At 50.4% G+C, this 27,132-nt stretch overlaps 1 long non-coding RNA gene across 1 annotated transcript in view; it reads left to right on the top strand.

Annotated features, from left to right (window-relative positions):
- Nucleotides 1-1,023: 1,023 nt before the first annotated feature.
- Nucleotides 1,024-27,132, top strand: part of LOC129520215 (uncharacterized) — a 40,994-nt gene continuing 14,885 nt past the window's right edge. Inside the window, exons 1-2 of the long non-coding RNA XR_008666517.1 lie at nt 1,024-1,339; nt 25,759-25,859. This is a non-coding gene — a long non-coding RNA (uncharacterized LOC129520215). The remainder of the gene's footprint in view (nt 1,340-25,758; nt 25,860-27,132) is intronic.

Here is a 27,132-nt window from a genome sequence, read left to right as displayed (position 1 = left end):
CTCCTGCATATACAGTGATTAGGACATGACATACTCCCATCCCCTTCCCCGTCCCAACACCCAGGTATCCCATAGTCACAGGCCCCCAATCTCAAGAAACAAGTGGTGAGATGCATGGGCACCTCAGGGGGTTTGGGGGTGTGAGGGAGCTCTGGGCACCTTTGAGTGCAAACTCTGACAGAAGTCTTTGCAGTCCCACCCAGCCCATCTCCCACCCAAAGGGAAAAGAAGGCATCATTCTGACCCCTCAGGTCCTGACTGCACAGTCTGTATGGCCATGGCATGTACCTTCTCTCCCCATTATTGTACAGGTTACCTTAGCATCCCAGGGATTGACACTGGCCCCTCTGTCCCGCACACTGGGCCATGCTCTCGGGTTTTTCTGAACCAGCCTCTCCCACCCACTTCCTTGACTGTGCATGCATCCTTCGTGGCCTCAAAGAAAGGCTGCCCTTTGGAGGGCAAGGTCTCAGAGCTGGGTTTGGAGCAAAGGTGGTGCTTACTCTGGCCAAGCAAGCATCCCTGCAACACCTCTAGCTGGCGTCCCAGGGCCAGTTTCCCCATCTAAAAGTGGAAATATTCCACATAGTGCTGAGCTTGTCAGTGAACTGGCCCTAGGGAGACCCCGCACTCTCTGCAAAGTCCAGGAGGGTCTCTTGGCGGGGGAGGGGGGTCCCCTACAGAGAAGCCACCTCCCCTGCAAACAATACAAAGACAACAAGGCAACAAGGACCTCTGTTGGCCTCGGGCTTTTAGAACCAAAATGAGCCAAGATGATCAGTGGTACCCAGGCCACAGGACAACATTCGAGTGTGACGTTCCTAAGTATGTTCAAGGAAGAGCATTGGTGTGGGGCACCTGGGTGGTGCCGTTGGTGAAGCATCTTATTCAGCTCAGGTCAGGACCTCATGGGTCACGACCTCATGCGTTGTGAGATGGAATTGGGCTCTTTCCCTCTGTTCCTCCTTCAACTCATGCTCTCTAAAATAAACCTTTTTTAAAAATCATGTTTATTTAGGAAAACATAATTCTAGTGACGTCCTTGTTGGAGATACTTTACGCTAAAAATGAAAACCTTGCCAGCGCCGTGCAGGCCCACCCTCGCTTAGAGGCGCAAAACCAGGAAGGACCCTCCGGCCCGCGCACGCGCAGAGCGCTCTGCCGCAGCGCCCGGACACCACCGCGCAAACCGCCGGGATCCGGTGCGGTTCGGCGCACGCGCAGAGGGCGGTGCCGGCGCCGCACTCCGCCGGGGGGGTTGAAGGGGTGAGGGGCCCGCGCACGCGCAGGGCTGCACAACATGGCGGCTACAAGATATCAGGGAAGGGAGAGAGGAGAGGTAGGTCCTGCGCGCCCAATCGGAGACATTGGGGGCAGCGGGGCAAGATGGTCGCTAGGCGGGATGAGGAGGGCCCCTTTGCAGGCGGAAAGCACAGGTACAGCGTGTGACGCCGAACTGGACGGGCCAAGAAGGCCTCGACTTGAATTGCCTGGTCCCCGCGGCGGTTTAGCAAAGACTCCAATGTGCCCGAGGAGAAAAGGCGATGAAGACGGCGCAGGCGCGGACTGAAGGACGGAGGCTGGCCCCCTGCCCCCCAGCGCGTGTCGCCTGTCTTGTCCGCGGAGTCCCGTTCCGCAGGTGTTTTACTGGTGCGTCCTGCCGCGGCGGCCCCTGGGCAGGAGCCTGCGTGCACAGCCGGCCCCACCTTTGAGTATCAGGACCCGTGCAGGCCTGTGACGCCATCGGGAGGCGACAGGGCTGCGCCGCCGGCCCTGTCACCTCGCGAGAAGGTGACTCCCGCCCCCCCCCCCCCGTGAACGTGGCAGCTCTGCTCGCCAGCCGCGGCTTCCTCGTTGCGCGGCTGTCCCGCGGCGGCCGCCTGGAGCCTGCCCCTCCCCGGCTGCCGGCGAACTCTCTCCGGCGCGTGAGCGCCTGCTCAGGGCTCCGAGAGGAGACGGGCGTCCCACTTCTTCTCTGGGGTGTGGGCGTGGCCCCGGAAGTGCGTCATGTGCGCGTCACGGAATCCAATTGGTTGAGAAAGTCTTCGTGGAAAAGGGGAACACTGCTTTCTGTTATCTTCTGATCGCGAGTGTAGAGGAGGGTTTTATTTTTTTAAAGATTTTATTTATTTATTCATGAGACAGAGAGAGAGAGAGAGAAAGGCAGAGACACAGGCAGAGGGAGAAGCAGGCTCCACGCAGGGAGCCCCATGCGGGACTCGATCCCGGGATCACGCCCTAGGCCGAAGGCAGGCGCTAAGCCGCTGAGCCCCCCGGGGATCCCCTAGAGGAGGGTTTTAATAGCAATTTCTGCGGCTTTTTGTAATTAGCCATGCATTAAGCCACGTGACCCCGGCGAGTCTGGTCCACTCACACGCCCCCAGCGGAGTCCAGAGTCGGCCTCGCGGTCCTGGTCTGTTCCTGCCCCTGCGGAGGGGTGACTGGGGTGGTCAGGTGGTGGCCCGCTATGTGAAGTAATAAAGTTGTGCTTTTACATTCCCGGGTGACAGAAACAAGTGGTGTGGGAGGCGGCGTCCCCTCCCCGCTCCGTCTCTACCCTATTTCCAGCCCCCGGCATCTCCGGGCTCCCCTAATCCCCCCCCCCCCCCCCCCCCCGCTCTGATGTCCTTCCTGTGCTCCCTCCCTCCGCACCTGCCTCAGACAGCCTCTCTGCACCCTCTCCTCGCTCTGGAGAAGGCCTGGATCCCTTTTTCATGGTCATGCTGTGCTCCGGAACTTGGACAACCAGTTAGTGATGCCATTCTGTACTTATTTCACCTTGTATCTCCCTATCTCCTCTTCTTTTTTTTAATTTATTGATTTAACTTCACTTAGCCTACATAGAGCCCATTAGTTTCAGAAGTACAGTTCAATAATTCATCAGTTTTGTACAACACCCGGTGGTCATTACACTACTGACCTCCTGAATGCCCATCACCCAGTTACCCCACCCTCCACCACCCCCCGCCCCCCTCCCCAGCGACCCTCAGTTTGTTTTCCAGAGTTAAGGGTCTCTTATGGTTTGTCTCCCACTCTGATTTCTTCCCATTCAGTTTTCCTTTCCTTCCCCTATGGTCCTCTGCCCTGTTTCTTATATTCTTCATATCAGTGAAACTGTATAATAATTGTCTTTCTCTGATTGACTTATTTCACTCAGCATAATACCCTCCTGTTCCAGCCATGTCGATGTAAATGGTAGGTATTCATCCTTTCTGATGGCTGAGTAATATTCTATTGTATATATAGGCCACATCTTTATCTGTTCTTCGGTTGAAAGGCATCTCCGCTCCTTCCACAGTTTGGCTATTGTAGACATCGCTGCTGTGAACCTTGGGTGCAGGTGTCCTGTCGTTTCACTGCATCTGTATCTTTGGGGTAAATACCCAGCAGTGCAATTGCTGGGTCATAGGGTAGCTCTATTTTTAACTTCTTGAGAACCTCCATACTGTTTTCCAGAGTGACTGCACCAGCCTGTATTCCCACCAACAGTCCAAGAGGGTTCCCCTTTCTCCACATCCTCGCCAACATTTGTTGTTTCGTGAGTTATTTTCAGCCATTCTCACGGGTATAAAGTAGTATCTCATCCTGATTTTGATTTGTATATCCCTGATGGCAAGTGCTGTGGAAGCATTTTTTCATGTGCTTGTTGGCATATGTAGGTTGTTTTTTGGAGAAATGTCTGTTCATGTCTTCTGCCCATTTCTTGACTGGATTATTTGTTCTTTGGATCTTGCGTTTGATAAGTTCTTTATAAATCGTGGGTAGTAGCCCTTTATCTGATTTGTCATTTGCAAATATCTTCTCCCATTCTGTAGATTGTCTTTTGGTTTTGTTAACTCTTTCCTTTGCTGTGCAGAAGCTTTTTATCTTGATGAAGACCCAATAGTTCATTTTTGCTTTTGTGCCCCTTGCCTTCAGAGATGTGTCTTGCAAGAAGTTGCTGTAGCTGAAGTTGAAGAGGTTGCTGCCTGTGTGCCTCTAGGATTTTGATGGATTCGTGTCTCACATTTAGGTCTTTCATCCATTTTGAGTTTATCTTTGTGTATGGTGTATTGCCCTATATCTTCTAAGATATACGGTGGACATTGTGTCTTATTGATACTGAAAGCTTCACTTAATACAGTGCCTGGAGCTAACAGACACAATAAACACTGGTCACTGGTTGCCTGACCAGCTGAATGAATGAATGACCGAATGTATTGTTTTCTGAAGTTTCTATCTTGTCCAGTATAGGAAAGAGCAGCAAAGCAGGTAACTACAGAGAATGAAGAGGATGTTGATGTTGTCAAGACAGTGCTCTGAGACTGTAGACACAAGGCAAAGCTGTGACTCAGTTGGTGGTGCTGCCGCAGAAGAGGGGAATTACCTAAGGAAGATGTATTGAGCCAGAAACAGTATTTATGTCTTTTTAAAGATGAGCTCTATTGAGGTATAAGTTACACAAAATAAAACGCAGCCACTTTAGGTGTGCACTCTGATGAACTTGGGCAAATGTGAGCACCCATGTAACCAGGTCCCAGTGAAGATCTGGAACATCTCCCTCACCAGAAATGTTGCCCTTTGCTCCTTCCCAACCAACCCCTCATACCCCAGTCCCAGGCACTTCCCATCCTCTTTCTGTCCCTGTGGAGATTTGTCCTTTTGTTCATGCACCTGATATACAGTGAGCCAATGATTGGAACACCCAATTTTGAAGCACAACAAGCTTTATTATTGGAAGGGCAGCCCAGTGAAGAGGCCAGACATCATTGCCAAAGTTGCCTTGCCTTCTTGAATCTAGGGGCAGTTTATATATGATTGTTTAGGAATATGAGTATGTGAAAGGAAGGTTATGGGCTTCTTGAAACTTGAGGGGGTAGTCTTGAAACTACTGAAGGTTCACAGTCTTCTGGACAGTGAGGCACCATCTGGGACCTGGTACATAAGATAGTTTTAAGAAAAATATCACCTGTTTTTCATCAGATTCTTACAATCAGTGTGCAGACAAGGGGTAGGGTGACAAGGGCAAAGTTAGTGATGAGTCATGCACTGGGCTTAAGGAAACACAGGAAAAGAACAGAACATGGTGTTAGATTAATAATACAACTATAGTACAGCTTATGTTTTCAGAACAGGTCCCAAAACTAAGTGGAATCATGCAGCGTGCCCTGGTTAGTGGTGTATTCACTCAGCATGTCTTTGCTATTAACGAGTCCCCCTGTATTGCTGAGTGCCATCAGGCAAGTTTTCTAGCCATTCTTCTGCTGATGAGCATGTGGGAGTTTCAGGTTTGGGCTGTTGTGAACGCTTCTGTTCAGGCTTTTGTGTGGACATATGTGTTCTTTTCCCTTGGGTAAATCATCTGCAGGGGAAGCAGCTGCATGGAAGTCTTTGTGTAGCATCTTAAGGTTCCAACTTGTTTGTCTTATTGATAAATTGGACTTCACTACAATGTAAATGAGGTTCACTATAATAAGATGCTACCAGACACTACACACAGATAGGGGTGTGGAGTGTAAGATGGGACAGCCACTCTGGGGAAAGTTCTGGCAATTTCTTACAGAATTAAGTGCATACCTGCTTTGTGAGCCAGTAATCCTACTCTTTCATTTCATTTCAGAAATGAAAACCCATGTCTGAAAAAGGCTCGTACAAAAATGTTTACAACAACTTTGTTCATAATAACCAGACTTGAAAACAGCCCCCGTACCCGTGTAGAGAATGGCTAAACTGTGTTCTGTCCACACAACGGGCTGTTATTTGGTGGAAGGAAATGAGCTACTGATGCGCACAATGCAGTCTTAAGGGAGGATGTCCCATGTGATTCCAGTTACATAAGTCTGATCAAAAAACTCTGGTGGGGAAAATTCAGGATGACAAAAAGGTTGACAATGGGATACTTCAAGTATTTTTCCCAATATTTTTAAAAGGCTTTGGAAATTCTAGCATTTATCCATCGTTGGCCACACCTGCTGATGTGTGTATTTTGATTTTGTTTCAGCTTGTTGGAGTCACCATAATGATCTTGTGCACCAAACGTGTTCAGATTGTGTGTGGGCAGGTTACCCTTGATAATGAAAACTGGGGCGAGTCATATGTTTGGTAGACTCCACATCTTAAAATGTGTGTGGGGTTCATGGGTGAGAGATGATGAAGGGGGGTGGTCATGTGGAGGAGATGTGACAGTGATGGGGATTTGCTTACACTGGGAGTGGTGCCTGGGGCTGGGGAGACCATAAGGGCCACCTGTAGCTCATACAGACCCTTCATGCAGTTGGAAGAAGCCCTCCCCTGGGGAGATGGCTAGACGATACCTGTGCACTCCAGGCAGGTGTGCCCCAGGGTAAGACAGGCTTGGTCCTCACCCTCTAGCAGTTTGTATTTAGGGGTGGGAGCCCCTAAATACAACCAATGGGTAAGCAAAGGTTGGGAATGGTTTCAGTTAGCTCAGGGAGAGACCTGAGGAGGGGACCTGGTGACATAATGGCTGGTGTGGCATGATGGTTGTAAATGGGGAGCTTAAAAGGCACAAACCAATTTTGTGTAGTACACAGTTGTTAATGTCTTCATTTTTTTCCCATTTTGGTTTTAGTTCATCCTGAGTCTCTTGCTTTTCTGTGGTTGTTTGACAGGATCATTTTGAACTGTGTCAGCCTGGCCAATGTCTAGTCCCACTCAAGTCATGCTTGTTTGGGGGGAGGGGGTAGGAGCACAAGAGTCTGCTCTTCTGCTGCAGACTGAGGTGCTGGACCCCCTTTGACTCAGTTACAGCCTTGTGTTCTTTTTTGTTTGTTTAAGATTTTATGTATTTATTTGAGAGAGAACACAAGTTGGGGGGGCGCAGAGGGAGAAGCAGACTCCCCACAGAGCAGGGAGCCCAACTTGGGCTGAATCCCAGGATCCTGAGATCGTGACCTGAGGTAAAGGCAGACACTTAACCAACTGAGCTACCCAAGTGCCCCACAACCCTGCATTCTTGATGAAAGGGAATACCAGCTTCTGCCCTCATTGCCCTGGACCTGCAGGCTGGCTCAGGCAGTAGATACCAGTGGACTGCAGCATCTCAGGCAGCCCTAGGTCCCTCCATAAGCTTAGGAAATTTTTGTTTTTGAGACTGAGGGTGGGGGATGGCAAGGCAGAGGGAGGGGGAGAGGGGGAATCCTAAGCGGGCTCCATGCCTAACACGGAGCCCAAAGCGGGGCTTAGTCTCACAACTCTGAGATCAGGACCTGAACCGAAATCAAGAGTTGAACGCTTAACCAACTGAGCCACCCAGGTGCCCCGGGAAAAAAGTTTCTAAGAAGAGCTCACCACAAAGCAACGGAAATGGGATGTAGTAAGGATACTTTGACTTTAAAGTACATGGAGACATGCCCTTGTGTGCACTTGGGATGTTTTAGAAAGAAATCAGGTGATCTCTTGTAGCCTAGATCGGGGCATCTCAGTGAAGAATCATCACAGGACCTTTTGACACTCAGGGTTGTGTAAATTATATGTCAAACTGCATGTTGGTTCATGACACACTCTGGGGTAGACGGCAGATCCCCTCTCCCTGCTCTTCCCCTGCCGTGTTGTTTGAGGATTTCTCTTGCAGAGGCTGGGGACCCTGCAGCGTCTGGGAAAATAAACTGGACCATGAATAGGATGTAGGCCACTGGAATGCTAGCAGCCTGTGGTCGTGCCCAGTATGGATGCTCCCCTGGGCACAGGACTGCCCTCAGTGGCATGAGGCCACCAAACTGAAAATGAATTTCTGCAATTTCTTTCAGGCTAAAAGGCCTCCCACTGTGTGAGGATTCAGAAACCATGCATGGGTGTGGCCATCTGGCCTTCTCAGGGGTGGTGATGGCTGAGAGGGTCCACAGAGGCACAGGTGCATTGCCGCACAGACATCCCCAGGCCTTGCCGCCCACATTCCTGCACACGCTGTGCTCACATTGCATGCCCTTGGCTTTCCTTCCACACCCTGAGGATCAACCCAAGTTCTTTAAATTTTTTTTTTATTTATTTATGATAGTCAGAGAGAGAGAGAGAGAGAGAGAGAGAGAGAGAGAGAGAGGCAGAGACATAGGCAGAGGGAGAAGCAGACTCCATGCACCGGGAGCCCGATGTGGGATTCGATCGTGGGTCTCCAGGATCGCGCCCTGGGCCAAAGGCAGGCGCTAAACCGCTGCACCACCCAGGGATCTCCTCAACCCAAGTTCTTATCCCATGTCTAGACTCGGGAATGCTAAGACAGAACCACAGCCCTGTACACGTTCCTCCTCCCTCTGGAGGAGCCGACTTCTTTGGTACCCAGTGCTGCCCACAGCAGTTAGGCCTGTCTGGACATGGCCAGAGTCAGACCACAAGCCCCTGCACCTCAGCCACGCAGACTCACAGGGCATGTGCATATTCTAAGTCTTCATTCCAAATCGGAAGATTATCTTTAATAGGAGGTGATCACCAGTAATTTGAAAACTAGACAGAGGCCCCTCTGAAAAGGCTGTAATTCTGGCAATGCCAACACTGAGAAGGGACCTGGTCAGATGGAGTAGCTGCAGTCCTTCCGCGTCCACTGTGTGTGACCTCCTCTCTTGGAAGCAGTGTGTTCCTGCAGATGCTGTGTTGGGAGTCAGGGCAGCCCCTGCTGTGGGATGTCTGCAGACAAGAGGCCCCAGCTGCACAGTGCAAGGAGAACCCCAAGGAAGGGAGGGAGTTACCCCCAAGAAGAGATGCCTCTCACAGCTGCTCTCTCCTGGGATGGTCCTTGGGCATGGGGTCCCTGTGTGGCAGTATGTGGGGACTTGTGCTGAATCACCTCCATAAGGTATTAGCTTGAGAAAAGGCTCGGGAGGGCATCTGGGTGCCTGTGTTTTACCACCACCCCACCCTCACAAGCGGCAGGAACTTGCTGGTGCCCTCTGACGTGAATCTCCAAAGGGGGTCCCTCTTGTGGCACCATTGATTGGGCCTGTCTCCAGACATCTCCCCACACTGACCTCCTTGATCTCCCTGGTCCCTGACCCTGGGATTCTAGAAGTGCACGGATTACCACAGTGTGAGCCCAGCCCAGAGTAGCTGCAGAGGGATGGGACTGCGGGCCTCAGCCCAGCCTGGCATCAGCAGGTGGCCAAGAGCAGGCACTGCTATGCTGGGTCTATGCGGAGTCTGTGGTTGGGGAGGGGTCTACACCAGCACAGGTCTGTGGTTGGGGAGGGGTCTACACCCCACAGGGCATGGGCCTGCACCCAGCACCTTTCTCCCATCAATCAGGGAAGCATCTTTTCACTGCATTCCCTCTAGGCCACATCCTGTGTCCTGGGGTAAGGCCAGAGTCAGCCCCGCAGGCAAGGCTGGGCTGTTTCCCCTGGGCAGCCTACTTGAGGGGTCATCTTGCCTCAACTCCTGAAAAGAGTGAGCCTGTCCCATCAGACCTCACATAACTTCCAGTAGTATCTAAACTCCAGAGTGGGCAGAGTCTCAGTGGCTAGAAGCCCCCTTTCTAGGAGATGGAGGATGGTAAGTAATCCTTTGGGAGAGCATTGCCTTCAACTGCCCAGAGCACCAGCCTGGACTCCATCCTCTGCTCCCTGTAAGTGTGGTGCTCCCTGTTAGTCTGGGCCACTGAAGGCCCAAATGCAGTGCAGTGTCCCTGCCAGAGATGTGCCAGGGTCTCAGACCCAGGAGGATCACCTCAGCCTCCACAGAGTTGCAACCATCTGCCCTGTCACCCTGTGTATCACACTTGGGCTTTTGGACAAGGCACTGACTGTCTCAAGTGCACAAGACTCCCCCCCCCCCCCCAGAAGTCAACACCATGCACGTGAACTTGAAAGCATCCCAGGGAACCCCAGGGAAAGCAAAGCAGTGTCTCTGGCCAAGTTAAGCCTGCCCTAGGTCCTTCCCTTCAGTCTTCAATAAGAGAAAGCTGTAATCATTGTCAAGCCTGGTATTGGGTATCTGCAGCCCCCCAGGGGCCTGGGGCCTTATTTCTGAGGGAGAGATGAGAAGGGAAGTCTGAGGCAGATGCAGAGGGGAAGAAGGGGATCTCATGGCACACATTTGCTTCTGAGGTATCCCTGCAGACCGGCTGCAGTTAGAGGCCACATGTGTGATTGGAGCAGGTACAAGGGTGAAAATGTCTCTGCAGATAAGCAGTGTTTAATAGCATTTTCACATTTGTATTCATAACATCACCACTGCTGACAGTGGCAACTCCCTGCCCAGCAAGGAGGCCCATGTCCTGGCCCTGGGTGTCCTGCTAGAGAGCTTGGGCCAGGCAGGCTCCCCTCCTGGGCACCGATCACCATTGTGAAAGGAGGGTGATGGTAGGTTTCTTCCCTCTGCATCCTCTGCCATGTTAGAATTCTAAAAGATGGGATGTTTTCTATATTTTAGGCAGCTCTCCAGGACACATATATGCCCTCAACTTCAGATTTCTAATTGGAAAAGTTCTTATTCTAATGTGGATAGTCTTTTCCTTTCATGGAGGATCCTGCCCCCACCCCCGATGGTGATGAAAATGATTACATTTTACTTTATTTAGCATGCATTTATTTCTGGGGCACCTGGGTAGCTCAGTTGGCTCAGTGTCCAACTCGGTTTCGGCACAGGTCATGATCTCAGGGTCATGGGGTTGGGCCCCACATTGGGCTCCGTGCTCAGGGGGAGTCTGCTTGAGATTCTCTCTCCCTCTCCCTCTGCCCCTCCCCCTGCTCTTGCATGCTGTCTCTCTCTGTCTCTAAAATAAGTAAATCTTTGAAATACATTTTTCCTTTATTGTGAAAGTAACAGAAGAAACACTTTTCTGAAGCCAGCATGATCTGTCAGTTAATCTTAAAAACTGGTAAAAGCAGGTAATAAGAAAATAAGGAAGCAAACATACCTTACATATATTTTTAACTTAAAATTTGTGGCCATGCTTTAACTTTTAACAGTAAGTTTAATGAGGTAATATTTTTCATACAGTGAAACCTTCAGGTTCTAACACCATCTGTTGATAAGTTTTGACAAATGTAGAACGTCCGTTAGGGTGCATAACAGTTTCATTGATCCAGAAAGTCTTCTTGTACCTCACTGTACCCTGCCCAGAGGCCACCACACTGCTGGCTGCCATCCCCAGGTGGCCACTTCTAGCTCCAGTCACCACTCTGGATGTTTCAATATGGGGCCAAAGGCTCCCAAGTGAACACCGTCTAAGGATTGGATTTTTATTTAGTCTTCATTTTTAGTATAAACCACATCCTTAATTTGTTTTCCTAAGATGTGCAGTTTCAATATTTTTCTGATGTGAACAGAGAAATCGAGTGTTTGCAAAGCAATCTAAGACCAGAATTCTTCCAAATATCCAAGAATTATTTTCTATTTAAGAGTTATTTTGCCTGTACCTAATTCAAAAAATCAATTTTTAAGGCAAGTTCAGTTTGCCTTTATCTTGATTTTCCAAATCACTTTATCTTGGTCTTCATAGAAACAGCTTTCTTTTCATTTTACACTGACAGGTGATTGGTTTACATAATCTCAAGCTATGCAATAGAGAGAATGTCAATAAGCAGCACACATAGGTTTAGGTGCAAACTAAAGTTTCCAGCTGCACTTATGGTAGAAAGTGGTCTACTGCATTTTGCTGAGTGATAGAGCAGAAGTGGGACTTATAGACGTCCCTGTACTGTATCCCAGGGGTATCTATTTTCAGGATGTTTCCGGATGGTTCTTCAGCCTCACAGACATTGTCGTGTATGTGGGGTTAACATTATTTCAGGGTTGGAGGGAGCAGCGCATGTGCACACCTGCACGTGAAGGTTCCCTAGGAGGCCACTCAGAGCTCACGGAGAACTGATATACTCATGGCTGTGGTTTAGTACAGCAAAGGGGTACAGGTTAAAATAACCCATGGAGAAGGCACCCAGGGAAGAACCCAGACTCCAAGCTCCAAGCTCCCAGCCCTCTGCGGACGGCACTCCTCCTGGCAGCCACATGTCCTCACCGGAGCTCAGCTGCCAGTCTTTCCTGGGGCTCCGTCACCTGCTGCTCCTGTACCTGATGTTTCTCCAGCCCCTCTGGAAGGTGCACTGATGCTGAGTGACTCAAAAGCCCCACCCCAAGTCACAGACTTTCTCATGGGGCTCGGGCCTCCAACGTTTAGCCATCCCCCCTCGGAAGCTGAGGGCAAGGCCAAGCCTCTCTCTGGGCAAGGTTAAGTTGTTTACCACACAGTCCTATACAATGCTTTCTCCCCCCCTGGAATTGGAGTCACATTCTATACTTTGTTTTGCAACCTACTTTTTCTTCGTTCTAACTGGATCCCTTTCCTTGGTCCATAGGACATTTCTTGGCATCATCTTTTTATGGACTCATGGTATGACAGCTTTGTTCACTTAGATTGTCTCAAATTTTCCATCACCATTCTCTACCTTCTCTGATCACCTCACAGGCAACTTTTTGGGAAGAGAATTCAGTTACTGACAAGTGAATGTGGGTGGGTGTCTCCTGTCTTGGGTTTCAGAAGCAGACTCTGATATTTTGGAAGTGATGGCATGGCAGGGGGAAGCAGATGGGGTGGGAGGAGAGACTCTGGCTGGAGACTACAGGTCACAGCTCACAGGTGTCCTTGTCTAGAGGCAAAGGCTTTGGATTCAAACCCTTCCTGTCAATGACCAGTTAAGTGTTGTAATCCCCAGACAATTCCATTTCTCCAGGAGCTCAAGGGAAGGGGGTTCTTGTGGCCAGAGGGCAGCCCTCTGTGAAATTCTCAGAAGCTGGATGTTGGGAGCAAAAGACCTGGAGCTTAGGTGCATAGAAATAGTAGATGGACAGTAGGAAATGGAGGTAGAACAAGGACAACATCTACTGCAACCAGATCTAAAGAGAACATGGCATTCAGAGGGCCACAAGTGTTTGTCTCTTGGAGTAAGTGCAGGCCCTTAGTGGAGTCCCCTGACCTCAAGTCCTAGTGGGGTGAGCACCTAGACCAGAAGCAGAAGCTCAGCAACCATCCACTATCACCTCTACTGCCCCTGAGCCATGTTTGCTTTGGAGTTGGCCTCTAGCATCCTGGACAGGGATGGTGGGGGAGTGTCTTCTCTCCTTTAGATGCCACACAAGCTCAGACTTTCCCCAGATACTGTTAATAGACAAGTAGAACATGATGACAAAGATGAAATGACTTCTGCCTGCAGGAATGCCCCCTCCATCAGCCCCACCCAGTGCATACTCTCCGCCCTCCCCACCCACCCCCCCATCTTCCCTACCTGCCCCATTCACCCCATTCTCTCCATACCATGTACCACACCTGCTCCATCTGCCCACTTTGGCATAAGGTTATTTGAGTGAAAAACAACAGGTTCAGGAAGAGCATCCTTATCTCTCCCTTTCTTCCTGAGAACAAGAGACAGACCCCATGACAGGTACCATTCTTGCCCCAGGAGGAAGGAAATGGCCTTGCTGAGGGGATGGGAGTCCAGGCCAAGAGAGTTCTGAGACCTTTTTAAAATAACTCCCTCTCTAGGTATTTCAGATACTTTCCCACAGTTTCCCCTCTTTGTTCACACTAGCATGGAATATTTCAGTTTCGCCATTTTTCTGGGTCTTCATTTTCCTTACAAGGGCTCCCATGTTATAGAAAACTTAAGTTAAATAAACTTGTGCCCTTTTCTCTTGCTAATTCTCAGGCCTTGCCAGAGACCCCAAGAGGGTTGAAATGCGGTTCCTCCCTATACCAGACTGGATTCCACCAGAGCAGGTCCTGGCTGTCTTGCTACCTTCCTGCTGCATCTTCAGCCCCAAACAGCATTATTCTTGCCCCAGCCCCTGCCCTGGGGAGCCTGCAAGTCTTCCCTTCTGCTGTTGCTTATTTGTGTCCTTCAGGCCACAGGTCAGGTTCTCAAAATACCCATGTTCAGATGTCCCTGAACATGGCCTTCTACTTCAGAACCGGACCCCATGGGGAAAACATGAAGAGTTCGTATATCTAGCCTCCCAGTTACAAGAGCAGAGCAATGGTGTGATGGGACCATAGATTCAATATTACATAAGACATTTAGGACCTTTACTGAGTAAAGAGCTTTGAGAGAAAACTGATGGACAATGACATAGAGACTTGGATGGTGCCTCACACATGAGAGATGGTTTCCCTGCACAAGCCATTGAATCAATGCAAATTGAAACAAGATTCCTTTTCTCCTATCAGAGGGATAGAGATGAAAACATTATAATATCCCTTGTTGACAGGGAGGGATGCAAATGGGCATCCTATCTGCACCAAAGACCTCAAAATGAGATGGCCCTCATCTGTGTGGTTCTGGGACCCCTTGTCATGTAGAGAAACATCAACCCTCATCCAAAAATAAGAGAAAAGCATCTGTAGTCCTTGATATGGCCTTTCAAGAAAATACCAAAGGGGGGTTATATTCATGGAACTTCTCAAATTATAGCTTCTCTCCTTTGCCCTCTGGTGTGTGGATCCTGGGGAGGCTATCTCTTGTGCCCCTCTTCTCCTGGCTCCTCTGGGGCAGCTGGGTGGGCATGGGCACCAGGCTCAGTCTTTAATCTCTGTTCTCTAGCCCACCATGACCTCACTCCTCATGAGAAAGGGGCCAGAGCCCAGAGCCCCTCTTGGGGGCCTGGGGTCAGTGGTGGGTAAGATGCTGAGATGTGTGGCTGCAGGTGCTAGCCCGTGTTTACATGTTTCGTTCGGTCTCATTGCTTGTGGTGTGTTGTACATTAGAATCACCCTGAAGTTAGCAGGTAAACCAAACTCTCATTAAAAAAAATGAGGTGAAGGAAAAGAGTGCAACGAGAGTGCTTTTGTGAAGCTCTGATCTAAAAATATGTGCAGAGCAACCATGTCTCAAAACCCCCACCCAGAGCAATGGTCCATACCTTGGGGGAGATGCTTCCCGGTGCTGCCAATGCTGTTTCTCCTCAGATTTTTGCCTAGTGGCTAGAAACTATTGTTACGATGTTGTGTGCCTAATGGTGATATTTTACTTCCTTCATCCCTTCTACATTTATTAACAAGAGCTTTCCTGTAGGAAAACACTGTTCCTTCTCCCACATTTATATATTTATTTGGATGTTTATATCAGTATGATATAAACATCGCATGATCTTTGTGGAAGAAGGGGAAACTTTTGTGCTAGGCCTTCACTTATGTTTTTTTTTGCTCCTTTAGTGAGTGTGGGGAAGACCTCTGTTGTTTCTAGCTCCCCCATCATAGATGGCAGGCTAGGATGGTCATGGGCTGGTGGTGTCAGTGCTGTTCCCTGCTCTTCCTTCTCACTTGGTCTATGGATGATTATCTAACACTGTCATTATTAATGACATATTCAAAAACCATTAGTTTTTCCTCAAATTATTCTAGCTGTGGTCACTGGGAGCAGTTTCAGATATTTGCTTTGTGAAATCCTCAAAGCTACTCTTCTTCCCAGACCTCCTGTGGGCAAGGGGAAGGATGTGGAGTCGATTCCCTCAAGGAAGAGGGAGTTTCCAGACTGCTGGTCCCTGCAGAGCTGATTTAGTGCATAAATACCAGAATCTAAAGATAAACACTGATGGTACAATCACAAGCAGTTCCCATTACTGAGTGTATCAGATAGTGTGCCAAGCATTTTGGGTACTTTTTCTTATGAAATCTTCAGTATAAGCCTAACGTCTCAGTTTCACTATCCTGGTTTTACACATGAGGAAACCAAGTCTGGGAGCTACAGGACCTTAACTGGGTTCATCCCAGAGCAGGTGTCCTTCATTGTTACTGGTGAGTTCTGTTAAGTAGACCAGTAACTCATTGTTACTGGTGAGTTACTATTACTTAGACCAGCATTGACAGGGGTGAGAATAAGGCTTTGCTTACATGCGTCCTTTCCGAAGGCACTTGTCTTTGCATGGGTTGAGCAGCTCATAAGGACCTCTCTGTGTCTACACTGGCACTTGCTACCATCCCATTCCCAGTGGAGCTCCAGGAGCTAAAAATAACCATGTGTTTTCTGTTTTATACAGAAAAGAGGAAACATGCAGTTTATTTTGTAACATTTACTATTTCTGAAAACCTGAATTTTCTCCACATGTATTTTTAAAATGTCTTTGGATATGCCCTTGGAAAAAAGACACAATGCAGATTTCACCAAGGAACCCTCCATTCTGTAATCCAGATCTTCAGGAAACAATTGCTGGAGTTCAGATCCCCTTGATCAAGAGGTGGATTTTCAGGAAGCCACCCAGGTACAGATCTCACTGGGGGTCATCGAGGAAAGACAGCTCCCAAAGGGCCTTGGGACCTTGGCGCCAAGGCCTCTGCTCCCCCATGCAGGGAGGGGCATGTGATCCCACAGCCACAGGCTGACCATAGGAGCCCAGGCTTCGGTGGTCCTGAGGGATGAGTGAGAGATGATAGTCATTGAGTATTGCTCTGACTGCCGCTGAGCATGATCTTTGTGGAAGGAGGGGAGGCATTTGTGCTAGGCCTTCATTTATGTTTCTTTGCTCCTTTAGTGAGTGTGGGGAGGATCTCCATTGTTTCTAGCTCCCCCATCATAGATTGCAGGCTAGGATGGTCATGGGCTGGTGGTGTCAGTGCTGTTCCCTTCCCTTCCTTCTCACTGGGACACTGGAATTTTAAGAAATATATAAAGAACAAATGAAGTAAAAAGACACAAACTGTCCACAGCACAGGAAGCTGGAACGTGGGTGAGTAGTCACAGACCACAGGGGTGTTTCTGGTGAGCAAAGAGCAGAGGGACTATAGCTAGTTGTGGGGTGGGGATGGCAGAAGAGGATCCCCACCTTCTCTGGAGAGGCCACCATGGTGGGCCCTTCCCTGCCAGGTGCTCCTCAGGATTGTCCATGTGGCTGGCACCTGCAAACCTGAGCAAAGGTTTCTGGGGCATAGAGCCAGGGATGGGCAAGAGGCAGGAAGTAAGGGGGAAATATGTGATGAGAACATTGTCAACAAGATGTGTAAAATGAACTTTTTACATATCTGTAGGAACGACTTTCCTGTAGAAAGTCAGCAATAATTTGGAAAATGTAATAGGAACAAACTGAGACCTAATCTCAGTAGTAACAACTCAGCAATTGTTTGGAAAGACAGAGGGTTAATATGGAAAATGCTCACAATCTCACTGAGGTTGTTAGAAAAGTCTGAGTGAAAGAGAGACACACATTACCTGAAGGCAAAGACTAGTAGATGGATTCATTCTTCTGGGTTTTAAAAATTTCATACAAGTTGAAACAAAATTATACCTGGATCTTCTAAATCTGCAATGTACAGCATTCCTGTCAGGGATGCATCTAATCCCAAAGAGACATCAGAAAAACCCAAATGGACAGATGCTCCAGAAAATAGCTGACCTGTAATCAAATGCACCAAGATCATGAGAGTCAAGATGAGACGAAATACTCCTCCTAAGGAGAGAGAGGGTAAAGAAGCTGGCAGGGGCTCTAAACTGGACCCTTTGGTGGGGCAGAGGGTAGGTTAATGCAGTATAAGAGGATTAGCAAAGCATCAGTGTCCATTTCCTGGTTTGATTTTGATGGTTGTGCTGTCCTGATGCAGCACAGTGTCCTGGTTTGTGGGAAAATTTGGGAGTGATGGAACCTCCTAGTCAGCAATTTATTTTTAGAGCAGTCAGAAAAAAATCCTTGTACTGCCCTTGCAACTTCTTCTCAGGGTTGAGATTGTCGCACACATGCACACACGCACACACACACACACACATGCATGCCACTTTGAAGTAAACAGACATGCTCTGGCCTAGCAGTTCTGCTTCAGGAATCTACCCTAGGACAATAACTAGAGTCCCCGCCCACACTGTACAGTAAGAAGTTTAATTCATTATAGTGAAACATTGGAGACCAGGTGAGTACCTACCAGCAAGGAGATGCATCCTGACACAATCGTGGTGAATATCATTTTGTCCCTAAGAATCATGTTTGTTAAGAATATTTGACGACAGTGGAACATGTCCATGGTATGATGTTTGTGGAAACAAGTAGCAAAAATATTCTAGTTGAAACAAATGCCCAGAGAAACCTGGAAGTCAGAAAGGTTCAGGAAAGCAGGCAGACTTTGTAGGAGATAAGGCATGCAAAGAGGAAAATAGAGGAGGAAGAGGAGGGGCAGACGGAGGAGGAGGAGGAAAGGTTATGGTACATTTAGGAAGGAGACCTTACTGCCTTATGGCTGGGCCTTCCCTTAGGAGACCAGCCCCAGGATTAGCTCAAACTCAAAGCCCAGTGACTTTTGGACTGTCCTAAGCCAGCCCAAGCTGGGCAGACTCCCAGGGCCACCCAAGGGTGTAGCTCCTGTGTTGCCCTGTGGCCCTTGGGCTGCAGCTAGGGCTCTCAGGGAGGGCTCCCCACCCTCCATGCTATTCCTTTTCCATGCAGCCACCCTCTGGAGGGATGACACTCTTCCCCAGACTCCCTCTGTTGCTCTCCTATCTTCAGAGTGGAACCCTGTCCCTCTGGAAGGGACCAGCCTCAGTGTGGGCCCAGGCTCTGGGAGGATGTTCCAGGCGCAGCCAGCGGCCAACGCAGGGCCGTGCTGACAGGTGCCATGGACAGGTCGCTGTCGCTAGGTGTGTCCACCCTGGTTAGTGTCTCTGTCACCAGCCCAGCACATCTTGGGCCCTGCCTGTACCAGCCTGTCATTTCCCAGGAATTGGAGACATGGAGATTCTATAATGGGAAGGTAGTTGTCAAGCTCCATTACACTCCAACCCCTGAATCTCCTGACAAGGATTACAATCAAAAACCCGGTACCAACCCATTCTCTGGCAGCTATGCTGCATCTTCTTGGGGTCTCTGGGTTCAGTGTGTGTGTGGAGGACGGGAAGGAGGCTTCAGGTGCAAGAGAAGCAGCCTCACAGGTGTCCAGGCATCCACAGCCTTGATTGTTGGGGCCTCAGCAGGGCAGCACCCATGGCTGCAGGAGTTCAGAACCCAGTAGTCACTGACTCTCTGTGCCTCAGTGTCCCCATCTCTGCAATAGGTGTCATAACAGCACTACTACTTCATAGGCCTTTGCAGCAACAACTACAACATGTAGGTACCCCAGGGCAGAGGCTGGCGTGGAGAGAACTGACTCCAAAATGCCAGCGGACTGTAAGACCAACCTTTTGTTCTCACAGCAGAGCAGGCACCAGACATGTGGGGCCCCTTGTTGGCCTGAGGCTGCACAGTGCAGGGCAGGTGAGGGGCTTGGGCCTGGAGGTGAGGCACTGCCTTTCAGTGACATGATCACCCTTTGGTCACTTCTGAAGGAACAGTGAATGGGGTCCCCCTGACCAGTTGGTAGGACCCGCTCTGCTGCACCAGGTGCTCTTATAATTAGATCTAATCAGCTCGGACCCTGAGAGGCGAGGGCGCTGACATGTTAGCAGAGTTTCACAGGCCCTTGGCGGCTCTCCTTAGTGGTGTTTTCTGACCCATCCGGGCACAAGGGTGGACTGGACCCTAGTTCTCACAAAAGTATTGTTTCCCCTTCCTTGGACTCACAGGGCAAGCAGTGGAGTTGGGGGTCTCCAGGCTCCCAGGAGAGTCTCTTCCTGGCAGGAGTCACACTGAATGGACACCTGCATCTCTCACAGTGGAATAGGGGCCCAGGGGTGTGCACTTCCTTGTCAGATCCAAGGCCCAGGCTCGCTGACCAGGGCTCTTCCACCCGCCTTCTGCAGCTCTCCCAGGCAGAGCTCAGCCGGCAGAGATGCAGGTGAGGCTGGAACTAGAGGCAGAGTTGTAGCCCAGTGCACACATGAGAACATAGGAAAACCTAACACTGGTAAGCTCAGCATCTGTTGTGCATCAAGGAAAGGAAAATAAAATTATCTTGACCTTTGAACAACACAGGTTCAAACTGCACAGATCCACTTACACAAGGATTTTTTTTCACTAAATACAGTATAATACTTTAAATGTATTTCCTCTTCCTTATGATTTCTTAGTAATGTATTTTCCCTAGCTTTATTATAAGAATACAATATATAATACATATACAGAGTATGTGTTAATCATTTATCAGTAAGATTTCTGGTTAATTGTAAACTAGTAGTTAAGTATTTGGGGAGTCAGAGTTACACGAGGATTTCCGATTGTGTGGTGGGTTGGTTCCCCCCCACCCCCGTGTCATTCGAGGTCAACTGTATAACGTAAGGCCAATACACAATGAAGCAAATGCCTAAAATTACTGACAATACTGAAAATGAGCACCTGGGATTCTCCAGTCTTGTCAGTGAGAGTGATATTTTTAAGTTTGTGGGATCTTTTTATTTCTTGATCTGAGTGTGAAGTACACAAGTGTTTTCAGTTTATGAAGCTTTTATCTATGTAAGCTGCACTTCGGAAAAAAATGAAAAGGCACTCATAGTCCCTGCCTGTGCGAAGCACCTGTGTGACCCTGGCCAGCGCCTTCCTCGCTCTGGGACTCGGTTTTCACAATGGCAAACTGGAGAAGGCCACAGAGACCCTGCTGCTATTCTGACCAAATGAGGTGGCATCCCGCTTACCACGGTACCTCTGAAGTGGGAGCACACACTGTCCCAGGAACCTGGAGAGAGCAGGGTCACCCTAGACAACAGCCCACCCGGGTAGAGGGGCACCAGCACACAGGAGAGGTGGAGTGGCAAATGTCAAGGGGCCTTCAGGCTCTGGCGCACCTGTGTTGATACAGAAGCCAGTTCTGCATAAATGCCAAGCATCAGGCCTGGAAAATGAGACTGGTTTTCTCTTACACCGTGATTATACAAGAATGTTCCCTTCACCATTGGCTCCGCAGAAGTCTCTTCTCAGTATTATCTGCTCCTTTGGTTTTCCTCATTTTATGCCCTCTTGTCAGGGCTCCCTCAGGGTGCCTGGATCATCTCAGGCTCGTGTGCATGGACGCAGCAGCATTTCCACCCTGTATCCATTTGCATCTAGCCAGCAAGCAGCATCGAGGCCTGAGCCCCTGTTCACAGGCATCTTCACAATGACCTTGACCTCAGGGCTGCGTGGCCCTCAGCTGCCTGGCTCAGTCGCCCGTGACTCATGGAGCACACAGACTCCCACTTGCTTTGGCTTGCCTGGAGTCAGCCCATCTGTCAGGCTGATCTCATTGTCCGCTTGGGAGCGTAGAAGAGAGGGGCCTCCAAGTGAACCCTCCACTGCCGGGAGGGTGGTAGGAGGGCCAGTCTGGGGCATGGCCATAACCCTCACCCAGAGCACCAGAGACATCTGTGCCCATGGTACCCATTTCCAGTCAGACCCCTCCCTGTAGCTGAGAAGGAGCCTCTGACCTTTGCTGAAACCCCTATTGGTTCAGGAGATTTCTTCATGATAGAAAAACACTCCGCATGTGTCAGGCTGCACAACATACTCACCATCCCAGCATCCCCATGCCGGGGTGGCCAGGGCTGCAGGTGACAGTAGCACGCTCTCAGGAGAGCAGAGATGGCTCTCCAGCTGAGGTAAGCTGCTCAGCCTCTCAGCGGTGGCCCTGGTGCTGGCCACAGTCCCCAGCATCCCACACCTGGCAGTGATCACTGATACCAGAATTTCCAGGTCATTTCCTTCACTCAAACAGCTTTCTTGAGTTGTAATTCACATAGCACCTAGTGCTGGTTCCGTGGTTGTTGTGTGTTCATAGATGCGTGCAACGACCAGCGTGGTCAATTTTGGAACATCCACCGGAGAGGCAACCATATGCTTTAGCTAGCACCCCATAATGACTATAGCAGCTCAGTTGGCCGGGCTAGCTCTTGCTGGTACTCCAGCTCCGCTGGCCAGCCCTGCCTAGCTCTGGTTACAGAATGGCCACTTAGGGGCAGGAGTGTGGGACTGGGGCTCCTTGATGTGGCCACATGAATGTAAAATAGTAATCAGACAGGCCACAGCCTACCCACCGGAGTGTCACCCGCCCTGCGTTCTCCAAGGTCGTAGTCACTTTGCCTTAAAACTTCCCATGGTGGGTACAGGTGCTTGACCCAGCATGGGAACCCAGGGACCTGACTCCCAGTTAAAATAGTCCATATGGCCCAAGGTGAATCAAAACAGGCCTTCAAGGATCGAGACTTCAGGCAAGTGGAGACACAACTAGTCTATTTGATAGTGGTTGTGGCCCGTGTAGCTGCCAGAGCACCGGCACCCAGTGGTGGCTCCCTACGACCTCAGTGCCGTATCTCAGTGCCGTGGGCCCATGAGAAAGCCCCACCCCCGGTGTTACTGAAGTGACTGACTCCGTCTGACAGCAGCGGTATCGATTTTGCTGTTACCGATTTGGCTGACTGGTTCTGTGCAGTGCCCATTTCAGCCACAGTGTGTGTGTCTCCACCCTGGCAGACATCTCGGCCTGTGCTCACCCCGGGCTGCTCCTCTGTGCCTGGAAGCCAGGGCTGCAGGGCCCGTGCATGCACCCCGCTGCTCTCTCCTTCCTAGAGACATGTCCTGAACATACAGTGGGGCCTCAGAATCATCCCTGCTCTGTCATCCAGAAGCTGTGGCTCTAGAGAGTGAAGCACTCAGAGATTTCTCCTGGCCTCACCCCCAAGCAGACGGGGGCCTCATGTAGGGTGGACAGAGAAAGCACTTCCTGGGTCTTCATGAGGCACCAGCAATCTCCGCTCCCTTCTGGCTATAGAGTGGTGCCCAAGGCAGGCACGGCCCCACCGTCCCTCGCCCCCCTGTGCAGTCAGGCAAGCCTTGGTTGCTCTGGGAACGAGTCCACCTGGGGTGGAGTTCACGCTCTGTGTCACTCACCAGCCTTGGGGTCATCGGTATCCCTGGATGCTTGCCCTCATCCAACGCAGACAAAACCAGCTGGTCTTGCGTTACCGTAGAAACAGATTCAGGACAGGCTGAGCTCTTCCTCCCTGGTAACTTTGGAGATCCTGAAGACAGTGGGTGTCCCCCCAGGCCCCTGTGTGCCGATGCATCCGACGGCAAAGGGCATAGCCCATGAGGACAACACTACCTACCACTTATCACTGGGGGGCAGGATCCTGTGCTCACAGGACCATCAAACACATTCTAGACACTCTACTGCTGCTAATGAGGGGGGTGCTGAAGGGGTGCATCAGACACTGAGCCAGTAATCGTTTTGGGTATAAAATTACTGCACACAGGTAAGTTCTAGAAACAGCTGCCTAGAATATTCTTTATATTGAAAAGTATGCTTTGAGGCCATTACTCAGGATTTTATGGGCCATTTCTTGGCTGAGCCCCAGGATGACTTATGGTTCTGCAAAAAGGCGACATCACCTTTTATGAATGACAGATGGCTTTTATCACACCTCTGCATTATTGCTTATGGTAATAGGGCCGTGGCGATGCCCTGTGGCCTTGGGCACCTGAGCGGGTGCAGCAGGCACAGCCTGCAGGCCTGGCCTTGACTGGAGGTCCCTGGACCACACTGACTGAGGTTCATTTCCCACTCTGTTTTCCTGCCAGTCAAGTCACAGCAGCAAAGGCAGCTGCTGGTGCCCCTATATCTGGGCACAGCCGTAGCACAGGCCAGTCTCCACAGGGATTGGTTGCTCCCCAATCCCCCAACCTGGACCGAAGACCCTGCACCTGTCCTTTTTCTGCTGTCCTCTGTCCTGTAGCCATCTGTGTGGACCCCCCTGACCAACCCATTCTCCTTATCAATTCTTATCTTTCTCTTTTTCTCTGCCCACAGTCCAGGCCTGGCAAGTAGGGGTAGTGGGTGGCTGTGTGCACTGCCCTCTAGCCCAGCAGTGCCAGGGGACTCTGCCACAGCTGCACCCAGGGGAGTCACACTAACTGTGGCTCAGATCTACCTCAGCCTTGCTTTCATTGCAACAGAATTATTTTTAATTTTTTTGAGTTTTTTTTCAGAATTATTTTTAATAAATTTATTTCTCAGTCTGAGAGAAGTCACTGCATTTGGCCCAAACAGACATAACTTATGTTTTTAAAATAAGCTCTGCTCAAAAAAATATTTAAATAAAAGATGGGTGCACACAATCTGGGCCATTTTGATGACTTGGGAGAGCATCAGGAAGAAGCCCAGGGGCCAGGGGCTAATCCAGGGCTGGGACTGCTGTTTTTCCAGCAGGTCACAGGGCAATGAATCAAGAAACAGAGGTAGGATGAGTCAAGACCACAGCTCAGAAACTGCAGTGATCCATTAGCTGCTCTGGTGACCCCAGGGTCCTGGGGCCTGGGTGGGCAGGAGGAGGGAGGAAGGTGGCAGAGACAGAGGGCAAGGCGCAGGAGGGAAGGGCACAACAGGGTCCTGTGTCTATCTGGAGAATGTCAGGCATGCCCAGGTGCCACTCCTTCCCTGAGACTCAACAGCCACAGATGTGGGCTGGGTAAAACAAAGATGTCCATTCAAAGATGAATACATGCCGCATTCATTCTGGAAGGTGGGTGGGCCCACTCATCCTCACAAAGCCCAGCATTTCCCATGCCATTGAGCTATGGCCCATCAGCTTTGAACAAGAGCAAAGTCAAATGTTAGGAATGAGAGAGCTCTTGGGTCCCCTGGCTGCTCCTGAGAAGACAGGAGTATAGAGGTGGGAGCCGAGGCGCAGCTAACAACTTTCCAGGAGCGTCTGTGCTGCACCAGTCTGGCTGTTCCTCGCTCGAGGCATGTGACCAGCTGCACTGTTGAGCAGCCTCAGCCGGAGTGTCCCGTCTATAATGGGGTGGCAAGCACCCCCACGAAGCTCATGCCCCAGGGCTGTGGTGTGGCCACTTGGCTCTCAGTCCAGGCTTGTCCTCCCACATCCTCCCACTGTGTCACCCAGGCTGCTGAGGGGGACTGTCAGACAACCCCATGGGGTCTGTGGGGCCCAGTACTGTCAAGCCTCCATCAGAGACAAGGAAACTGACCTCAAGGTCAGGGATGGTGGAGCAGGGTCTGCTCCCAGGCCTCCTGTGGGCTCTACTCTGTTCATTTCAGGATGGACTCTGATGGCCAGGAGCGCCAGGAGCTCAGACCATCCCTTCCCCCAGAGGCTCCCTGGCCCAGCCACTGGATCCTCCTCCAGGGAAGGCTAATAAGAAAGGCTCCGAGAGGCCACACCTGCTTTCACCTCTGCAAGCCTGTAAGGCCCAGGGGGACCCTGAGCATCCAGCTCATCAACCCCAGTCTGCACTTACACCTGGCCATGTGGGCAGAGCCCGGGTAGCCCCAGGCCAAGGCCAGGCCACATTGAGGGCCATGTGGGGAGAGCCAAGCCGGGGGGGCGCCTCTCATTCTCACTGACCACTGCAGAGCTGTGGAGCCGCCCTGTGGCCCTCACTGTGCTGGCTGGAACCGGGAAGCCCGCTGCACCAGTGGCCACCTGGGTCTGAGACTTCCAGAGTCAACTGGGACAGCAGCAGTTCTAAGGAGAGCAGAAGGACCTAACTCCAACTGGGGGGTCCAGGCGGGCTTTTTGGGGCAAGGAACTCTGAAATAGTCCTGATGGATGAGGCATGCTGGGGCCCGGAGGCAGAGCAGGGAAAGCTCTGTGGGGGCACTGACTGGGAGTGGGTGGGGTGTTGTCTAGAGGAGCCTCCGGGTGTGGCGGGGAAGGGGCAGCAGGGAGCTGAGCAGGGGCCGGGCCAGGGAGCAGCCAGGAGTGGAGGGGAGAGTGAATCAGGGAGTTCCTGGTGGAGACTCTTCGGGTGGGGGTGCAGGGCAGGATGTTGAAGGGAGATGGGCCCTTGGCAAGAGCTGGCGCTGCAGTGGAGACCTGTGGTGCGAGATCGAAGGGGCCTGTGCCTGGCCTCTCTCTTCCCACTCGTGCGCGGTCGGTGGCTTTCATGGGGCTGCAGTGTCCCCGACGAGACACTGTGTGTTTCTCACCCACGCAGGGAAACCATCGTGACCTCCGGAGCAGATGACACGTACGCTTTCCCCCAGCGTGACTCAAAGGATGTGAGGTTCCTGCAGAAGGCGGCCTAAAAGTGGATGGGTAATTGCTGCCTGTGCTTCCTGTAATGATTTTGTAAGATCACGCCACACTCCGTTCTTCACAGAAAAACAACTAGGAAATCTGTAGAGAGGGCAAACAGGAGCCTTTTGAGGGCTGGGGAGAGAGCAGCAGCAGCAGTTCCGGGGGGAGTTGTTCAAGGATTCTCCTTTCGTCCTGGAGTCAGATCCGGGAGGCAAATGGGTCTACCTTTTGCCAACCTTAGGGTGGCAGGAGCTTGGCCACTGCAGGTCGTGGGGATTGTAGGAGAGCAGGAAATGTTCAGGGAACCTGCATGCCAGCCTGCCCACCTTTCTACTGACTAACCACATGCACAGAGCATTCTGGAAAGCAACCAGCCAAGGACAAGACCTGAGCTGAGGCTGGAGCTGCCGCCCGGGGGCAGCTGAATTAGGTCAGCTCTTACCACCAGCTGAACCAAACAAGACACGTCACTGGTGAAAAATAACAGAATCCAGAATCTCCTCCAGACCACATTCATAAGGTGGACACAGCCCAAAAGTACTACCCAACATGCAAAAGACCTACTAAATGGGACACATTCCTCGGAGAAAGGAACGTGAATGGAGAGAGAACCCAGGATGCCCCAGGTGCTGAGACAGCAGATGGGGCTTGTGCTTTGTGTACCTTGGAGCCTGGTGACTAGGTGCAGAGGCATGTAGCATTATGTCCTCTGGATAACCGACCCCTTAGGAGCTGCACATTGACCTTCTTTATCCCAGGCTGGACTCATTGCTCTGAAATCTACTTTATCTCATAAGAATACAATGACGCCGGCTCTTTTGGCTGGTGTTACTGGTAGATTTTTTTTGATCTCTTTATTTTTATATGTATCTTTATTTTTAAAGTGGATATGGGACACCTGGGTGGCTCAGTGGTTGAGCATCTGCCTTCAGCTCAGGGAGTGGTCCCGGAGTTCCAGGATCGAGTTCCACATCTGGCTCCCCTCAAGGAGCCTGCTTCTTCCTCTGTCTATGTCTCTGCCTTTCTCTCTCTGTCTCTCATGAATAAATAAATAAAATCCTAAAAAAAAAAAAAGTCAAGTGGATGTGGGGCAGGTAGCACACAGTTGAGTTTTGCTTTCTTATCGAATCTGAAAAGTGATGACTCTTGGTTGGGGTTTGGACAGTATTTTCATCAAATGCTACTGTTAATGAGCATCAGCCTTAACTGTGATCTTGCTATTTGTTTTTTATTGTCCATCTGGTTTTCATTTCCCTTTTCCTCTGAATTTGCCTTCTTTTGGATAATTTGA

The sequence above is a fragment of the Nyctereutes procyonoides genome, unplaced genomic scaffold (genome assembly GCF_905146905.1).
Source record: "Nyctereutes procyonoides isolate TBG_1078 unplaced genomic scaffold, NYPRO_anot_genome, whole genome shotgun sequence".
Taxonomy (NCBI): domain Eukaryota; kingdom Metazoa; phylum Chordata; class Mammalia; order Carnivora; family Canidae; genus Nyctereutes; species Nyctereutes procyonoides.
The sequence above is the reverse complement of the archived record's forward strand: the minus strand, read 5'-3'. Positions and strand labels throughout refer to the sequence as shown.